This window comes from Equus quagga, chromosome 14, assembly GCF_021613505.1.
Source record: "Equus quagga isolate Etosha38 chromosome 14, UCLA_HA_Equagga_1.0, whole genome shotgun sequence".
NCBI lineage: Eukaryota > Metazoa > Chordata > Mammalia > Perissodactyla > Equidae > Equus > Equus quagga.
Genome location: NC_060280.1, coordinates 74,859,998 through 74,868,868, shown reverse-complemented (window position 1 = coordinate 74,868,868; position 8,871 = coordinate 74,859,998).

Here is an 8,871-nt window from a genome sequence, read left to right as displayed (position 1 = left end):
CGTTTGCTTTCCTCCCAGGGTCCTTGAAGGGCTTCAGCCTTAATACTCCAGGGACTCCATCTTTCTATACTGCTCTTCACCCAAGTGACCTTGCAGCAGAGCTGGGTCAGCTTTCGGGACATCTGCCTGTTTGCTGAAGCCTTGTAAATCTCTCTCTGACCTTGGTCTCTCCCTTGAGCTCTTGACTTTCACATCTATCTGCCTGTCGCTATTGCCCCTTGGAGTTCCCTAGGAGCTCCTTGAATCATGCCCAAACTGCTCATCTCTCTCCAGACCTGGTCCTCCTCTCCTGTCACCTATCTCGGTTAAAAGGTCTCCCCAGAGTCGTGGGAACCACCCTAAACTTCTCCCTCGCACCCATCCCCAGTCCAGTTAGTCATTGAGTCTGAACTCCACCCCCAACCCTTCTCTGAAAAGGCACTTCCCTCTTCAATCCTACTCCCTCTTCCTGAGCACCAGCTTCCCTCTCTCTGTACTTCAACTGTGACGGGATAGATCTGGAAGGGAGAGGGCCAGAGTGGGTTAGAAATAGGATCACAGGCACCCTGCCAGTTCCCACCAGAGACCACACTCAGAAGCAGGTGTTGAGACCATTGCCAGGTTCCTGGCTCAGAGCGGAGGAGGGCTCTTGGAACTAGGACAGAGGGATACAGCAGAACCCACCCCACTTTTTCTAAGTCTGCTGCCCTTGGCGTTCTGGGCTGTTTTCAGCCCGCATGCCTAGTAGCACATACGAAAAACAGCCTATCTGTGCTGTGCAAAGCAGGCCCGGGACGCAGGCGACTTTCCCCCATGGCGTGAGCAGTGCTGCCTCGGTGCACTGACATTCTGACACTAACTGCCCGGGGTTGAGCCAAACCTCACAAGTGCCCAGTCCTCCAGAGACTCCTCTGCAGACACCAGCCACAAGCTCAGGGGTTCCCAGGCCACTCGCCTTTGTGACCAATGTAGAGGACGGAAAATTCTTCTCGACCCTCTTAGGGTCCCTGGCTGGGTCTAAATAATTGAACTGACAGATTAACAGGACAAAAACAAATTTATTTAAGAGAAGTTTTACATGATCCAGGAGCCTTTATAAGGAAATGAAGATCCAAAGAAACAGACCTGAGTCTTTCAAGCTAGGTTTGAGGAAGAGTGGCCGGTTGTGGAGGAGTGTGGCAGGCTGAGGAGGAGGAGGTCGTTGGTAGTAGACTAGGGGACGCTCGGCCAGGCCTGTCACTGAGGATTCTTCTGGTATCTCTTTGTTTCTAGGGACAAAGATGCTTCTTTCCTCGGTGTAGGGAGGGCACCTCACATGGGAGGGTTTATGGCCTGCTTCAGGGAAGAGGGGCGATGGAAGCAGAGGAGGTCAGAGGGACCTTCCTGCTTCTGCTGTTTCTCAAACTTCTTGCCTTTAAAATATTCAATATGCCAAGGTGCCGTGTTTTGGGGTAGCATATTCTGAACCCTGTCACCAACCAGCCACAAATTCAGGGGTTCCCACAACCCACACAGGCTTGATAATTTACTAGAATGACTCCCAGAACTCAGGAAAGTGCTATACTTACTGTTTTATTACAGCCATAACAGGATACAAATCAGGACCAGCCAAGAGAAGAGACACATGGGGACAGTCTGGGAGGGTCCCAATCATGCAGCTACCATGTCCTGTCCCAGGGGGTCAGGACATGTCACCCTCCTAGACATGGATGTTACCAACCAGGAAGGTCCCTTCAGCTTCGGTGTCTGGAGTTTTTATTGGGGTTTCATCATGTAGCACGATTGGTTAGATCACCGGCCACGTGACTGAATTCAGTCCAGCTCCCCTTCCCGTCTTAAAGCCCCAGCCCTCTAATCACATGGCTGGTCTTCTGCTGTGGCCAGCCCCCATCCTGAAGCCACCCAGGGGTCCACCGTGGGTCACCACTTTAGCACAGACTATCAGGACCCATCATGAATAACAAGGACTTCCATTACTTGGGAAATTCCAAGGATTCAGAAGCTTCCTATCTAGGGAACCCTTCACCTTCCTGACTCCCAGTGAGCGACCCGCCTTGGTGGCTGTATACACACTTCCAGCAGCTGGGGTCTCAGGGTCCTTTCAGGAAAATGGCCTTGGGACATTTCTATTCACCTCCTTCCTTGCACCCCACTTAGCACACTCATTTGCTACAATCCGAAGCAGTGAAGGAGGGATAATAATCAGAGGTGATCACACAGTAGGGTGCAGCTCTTTCACGGGAATTTCCCCATGCTGTGTAGATGCAGTTGCAGTGACCTGCACCCAAACATATCCTGCACAGGTAACCCATGCCTTTGAGCCCACATCAGTATGTCCATACACATGTAGAAATGTCCACGCACACGATGGGGCACACACTATTCATATCACCTCTCTTTAACACTCCCCACCCCATGCCCAGAACTAATGCCCACCCTGCATACCTGTATGGCTGTTGGCCAGCTTCCGGCTCACCCTAGGGAACTCCTCAATGAACATGTGCAGTGTTTTGCCGAGAGGTAAACATGGCAGTAGGGAGACTGGTGAGGAGGCCCTTGTCGTGTCTAGGTGAGATGTGGCTGTGGCTTGCACTAGGGTGGGGCACTGGAGGCCGAGTAGACAGGTTTGCATTACAGCTTGGAAGTGGAATGGGTAGAACTGACAGGTCGATGGAGTTTGGGCTAAAGGGAGAATGTAGGATGACTCCCACGGCCTCTGTTTGAGTAGGCAAGTTGATGAGATGAGTTGGCAATAAATGGGGGAGGAACAGGTTTTGGGGGTAGCCCTCCCCATCTGCTGTAAGTGCTGTTATACATTCCTGCTTCCACAGAGGGCAGGCCAGAGGATGGGCATTGACCTGGTGTTCCCAGAGCACCTCGAGCTTGTGCCACCCTTACCATCCAGCACTTACTACAGTGCATCTTAATCATTTCCTCTAACTGTATCTGCCTCCTCCCAAGCTGCGAGCTGCTTGTGGGCAGGCCTCAAGTCTTCATCTTTGTGTCTTTGGCCCCCAAGCCCTGTACCTGTAAACCCTCAAAAAGTGGTGACTGAGCAGAGAGGCAGCCCTAGCAGTGTGGTGTGGCTCTCACGCTCTGGTGGCAGATGGGCTTGGATTCAAATCATAGCTCTGCTATCTATTTGCTATGACCGCAGGTAATTTACTTACCCAAGCCTCAGTTCACTCACCTGCAAAATAGGTATAGTAATAGTACCTATATTAGACATATTTTAAGGATTAAATGAAATAATTCATATTAAGTTCCCAGAAGAGTTCCTAACATACGGTAAGGGTCCAATTAATGTAATATATTAGGTTGAAACAGATTAAATTTGCCATTGAAAAAGGATCTTTATTGAGATAAAATTCACATACCTAAAATTCATCCATTTAAAGAGTGTGATTCAATAGTTTTAGCATGTTCACTGAATTGGACAAGTATCACCATGATCTATTTTTGGAATGTCTTCATCCTCACAAAAAGACTCTATATCCTTTGAGCAGTCCTCCCCATTCCGGCTTACACCCAGCTGTAGCCAACCACTGATCTATATTCTGTCTCTATAGATCTGCCTACTTTGGATACTTCACGTAAATAGAATCAGGCGACATATGATCTTTTGTGCCTGGCTTCTTCCACTCGGCATAATGTTTTCAAGGTTCATCCATGTTGTAACATATATCACTATTTCATTTCTTTTTATTGCTGAATAATATTCCATTCTATAAATATACCAGATTTGGTTTATCCACTCAGTTGATGATTGTTTCCACTTTTTGGCTATTGTGAATCATGCTGCTGTGAACATTCATGTACAAGTTTTTGTGTGGGTGTATGTTTTCCTCTCTCTCGGGCACATACCTAGGAGTGGAATTGCTGGGTCATATGAGAACTCCACTTAACTCTTTGTAGAACCGCCAGACTGTTTTCCAAAGTGGTTGCACCATTTTGCCTTCCCAGCTACTATGTGTAAGGTCCTACTTTCTCACCAACACTTATTTCTGATTGTGATAACACCTATCTCTGATTGTAGACATCCTAGGGGATGTGAAGTGGTTTCTCATTGTGGTTTTGATTTGCATTTCACTGATGGCTAATGTTATTGAGCATCTTTTCATGTGTTTAGTAGCCATTTATATATTTTGTTTGAAGAAATGTCTATTCAAATCCTTTGCCCATTTTTAAATTGGGTTGTCTTTTTATTATTAAGTTGTAAGAGTTCTTTATATATTCTGAATACTGGTCTCTTATCAGATATGTTATTTGCAAACATTTTCTCCCCTTCTGTGGGTTGTCTTTGCACCTCCCTGATTATATCATTTACAACACGAAAGTTTTTAATTTTGATGTAATCTAATTTATTTTTCCTTCTGTAGGTTGTGCTTTTGGTGTCATGTCTAAGAAAACATTGCCTAATCCAAAGTCATGGAGATTTCCTCCTATGTTTTCTTCTAATGGTTTTCTAGTTTTAGTTCGTACATGACCCATTTAAGTTACGTTTTGTGTATGATGTAAGGAAGGTGTCTACCTTTGCATGGGAGTAGCCAGTTGTCCCAGCACCATTTGCTGAATTGATTATCCTTTCCCCCATGGAATTTTTTGGTAAATTGCCATTTTTGAAGGTCATGCTGGGTTGAATATAGATAATTTCATGGGGAACAATTTACTTTCTTTACAGTATTACCATGAAGGAAGCAAAACAAGAAATAACTGCAGTCTCTGACTTGGCCACGAGATGTCAGCAGTCTCCCAGATTCTATCCCTCTCCGCTGAGCTACTCCAAAATGTGGTTTTAATCAAGTATCCTCCACAAGAATCTTTCACTGTCTTTCTCTAACCTCCTGATAACCCTGACTTTGGCCACCCCAGTGTTGCACATCTTAGTCCCCTACTTTTTAGTAAAAAACCTGGAGTTTTCTGTTCTCTGGTGGAGAGTGAGGTAGGAGGGGCATCATGGTTTGGGCTCCTGGAGTGAATGTGAAATAGAATTAGATTCGTAAACACTCAGTTATAAAAGTACTCCAAGTTCGTTATAGAGCTGCGGACCATGTAATCCAGCTGTTCTCAACTGTTAAAAAGCCTGATGGAAGTGCAACTCACCAGCCACAGGGTGGCACAGCTCAGCTACAATGTCAAGGTTTCTTAGCTCCTGGCTGATTTTATTTTCGTTCAGTGTAGTAATAAACATTGCTATTTCTTTGTTGATCAGAAGCACTGATTGATAGTCATGTATGATTTTGACTAATAAAAACAGGTAAATGAGACGTTATTTAATAAACAGCAGAGGGAACATGAGAGTGACGTGTTTGGAAGCCTCTGCCACCGTGATGTTCTAGGCACATTAGACGTGTGATGTCTGCCGCCCTCCCTTCCCTTCTCCTCCACTCCCCTGGGTGATAAGCTCCTCCAGGGCAGGCCGCACCCCCCTCTCCCCACAGGACCCTCTGTTGCTCCCACAGCCTTTCTGACATGGATTGAGGAGTCCTTGGGCCCCTCACCCCTCCTGCATCTCCCACCTCCTGCATCTGTGGGCCCCTGTTTTCTCAATGCACACTAACCAAACTGTCCTAAGGGAGCTGTGAGGCTGGGATGCAGGAAGAGGCTGCTGGCACAGCAGCCTTCCCCATGCAGAGAGCTGTGCTAACCCGAAGCAAGTCTTCTCTCAGCACTCTGGGAGCTGTTACCATCTGTCCATCAGCAGCTTCAGGGAGCCAGGAGTGATGACCTGGACCCATTCAGGGAGAGGAGAAGGGGAAGGAGTCCCCACTTTGATGTGAGCAAGGAGGTCAGGGAGGGAGCAAGAGGTGAGGGCTGGGGCGGGGCTGCGGAGGGAGACAATCTCCTCTCCCATCACAGGCTTTGTGGGGAAGACGCCAGCTTGTCTTTGTCACCCCTTTCATCTCTCCGTCCTCTGGGGCCAGTTCTCCACCTAAGCCTTTGGGCTGCTCTGGGCTCCTTGTCCCAAACCTCCAGCCTGTGTCCCCAGCGTGGCCCCCGTGGCCTGCTGTTCGTGGTGCGCCCTGGGCCAGCTTACCCACCCTCTTCGCAGTGGGAGTAGGGAGTGGGTTGGGGGAGTGGCACTGGGAGGGGACCATCTGGGTGGGGGCCAAACCCTTCTACTTCATTTGGAGTTGACTCTAAGGGGCAGGTAGTAGTTACTTCATGCGGGAAACACCCAGTTCTGAGAGTCAGAGAAGAGGATTCTCTCATTGGAATCAGGAATCTCAGTGTGGGGAGGGACCTCAGAGGTCATGGGCTCTGCCTTCAACCATATTTCCAACCGGCAGCTGCCAGGCCTCGTCTGACACGCTCATGCTGCAAGGAGTTCACCCCCTCCAAGGGTTCCCACACTCACTGGTGGGGAAGAGAAGATGAGGGAGGGGAGGGATGCAGAAGACAGAAGGATAGACAGGAGGGAGGGCTGCTGGCTCTCCTGAGCTCCTTGAGTCCTTGGAGTCACACACACATACACACACGCACGCACACACACCAGCGCCTCCTTGAGCCAGGACTGAAAAGCTGCCAGCTCATCCTGGCCCAGCCAGGGAGTCTGGCCTTTTTCCTGTCTAAAGTTACAGAATTTTCCAGAAGTTTCCCTGGTGTTTTTTTTTTCTGGAGTTATAAACCAGATTTGCCCTGTCCTCTACTTCTCTGGCCTAGGGAAGAAAAGCCAAAAAGGGAAAGAGAGCAGGACAGAGGGCCTGTGACCCCTCCCAAGGCATACCCTGCCTTCCCTCCCTCCCAGCAGTGACAGTAACTTCAGCGTTCGATGTTTGTTGCCCACACAGAGCCTCTTAGTGTATTAGCTTAATTAAAGCTCTCAGTGATAGCCTATGAGCAACAAGCTATTCTCCCTCATTTTCATTTCTGTTTTACAGAGGAGGACCCTCTGGCTCCCTGAGGTCACGTCTGGTGCACAGCAGAACCAGGTTTTGACCCACGTCTGTCAGGCTTCAGAGCCCTTGGCCCTGCCCTGCATTTGCCAGGGGTACAGGTATCTTCGAGGTCAACAAAGAAGTCCCAGTTATCCTCTTTCCACCCTTCCCGGATCCTGACCTGGATGGACAGCAGCCCTGAGAAGAGAGCGGGGTGTGAGCCTGGAACAGAAGGAACGTCTTACGATGGGAAGATGATTCACTTGTGCTATTTTTATTCTGCCGACAGCGGCGTCACCACCTCTCTGGGCCTCAGTGTCCTGGCCTGTGAAATGAGTGGGAAGAGACAACGCCTGCAATCTCAGCTCGAGACGCTCTCTGAGAGCCTTTCTAGTGGCAGGCCCCTGAGTCTCATTATGCCGAGAAACTGATTTCAGAGAAGAAATAGCCGCTTCAGCCCCCTGCCGGGAACCCACAAATTCAGCGTCGCAGAGTAGGGCAGTGAAGTAACTCAATATTTGGATCCAGCTCAGGAGTCATCCCTGTCGTTGGAGTGGAACCTCCCTGAAGGGAGGTCCCCGCCCCTGGGCCTGGAGGGATGGGCCCCCCGCCTCAGTCCTGGGCAGCAGGTTCTGACCTGATCGTTCCTGAGCGGGACAATGAGAGCGACAGGACCTGCTCACGTGAGTGCTTACGCTGTCCTGGGCACTGTGCGGTGTGTTTTATCTGTGCCATCTGATTGAATCCTCACAGCCATTCCAAAGTGGGTATTTTAGAGACCAGGAAATCGAGTGAAGCAGGTTGCCTCACGGCCCGCAGCTCGGAAGGGAGGAGGCTGAGACCAGAGCACACACTTGTGTCCATCGTGCCATCGAGCTGTCTAGTCTCAGCTGGCTCATAGATTTCCACCAACTTTTCTGGAGTGGAGCAGGTCTCAGGTTAGGCTCTTTAGGCCGTTAGTATGTTTTCCTAGAGTCCCCAGGGTATGGAGAACAGCCCTAACTATGCTTCCTTACTACAGTTTTGGGGAGAAGTAGGATGGGAAAGGGGAGCCGGCTCCTCCCCTGTGAGCAGAGGCTGCAGTTCCAGGCTGGACGTGTGGATCCCTTGGCTTAGGAGTTGCCAGGTGACACCCAAGCAGTTTAGGCCCCAGGAGTGAATGTCAGGAGCCCCCAGGGCAGCTCAGGAGATGGCCCTGAGGACCGGTGGGAACACAGGTGTTCCCCAGACCAGATTGTCCACCAAAGATGGAGCTGGAGACCAAGACTTGGGAGTGGAGGACATGGCAGAGACCCCCAGCCAAGGCCCCCGGCCTGGAAGCGAACAGATGTGAGAGAGAACACAGCATTGCCACAGCCCTGAAGGGCCTGGGTTGCTTGAGGAGTGTGGGGTGGTTTGAAGATGCTGGCATGAAGCCAGGGCTCTTTGGGTCCTGAGTTGAGGGCCAGAAGCACAGGATACCAGGGTTACAGGAACCTCCCAGATCTGGCATCAGTTCCTTTCTGTGTCCCCAAATCAGGGAATGGGGTGGTTGAGGCTCTATGTCAGAAGCTTTATTTCTTTCCCATCCTCCCAAGCAAGTTCACTCAGCACCAGCATCACTCCTCCCTGGGCAATTTAGCTGCTGCCAGCGCTGCTCTCTGGAGCAGGGAGTGGGGAACAAGAGGCAGAGTAGGAAGGAGAGCAGAGGGGAGAGCCTGGGGCAGGGGGGACGCCAGCGGCTTTGTTCCCCGTGCCCACCTTTAGGGAGGGAGGGGTGGGGTTAGCAGTGGCCCCACGGCCTATCTGACAAGCAGCCCTCTGTCTGTCCTCACCTCCCCAGCATGACTGGGGGCTGTGACAAGAGCTGTCAGTGCTGGTGTCCTGTCCCATCCATCGCTGACAAGACCAGGTAGCTCAGGACACCTGGGGAAGGCAGGGCTGGAAGAGCACGGTCCAGGGCCCCCTTGGGGAGGAGGGCAGATGGGAACACAGCAGCCTTTGTGCGCTGACCAGTGCTGGTCACAGGCTGCTT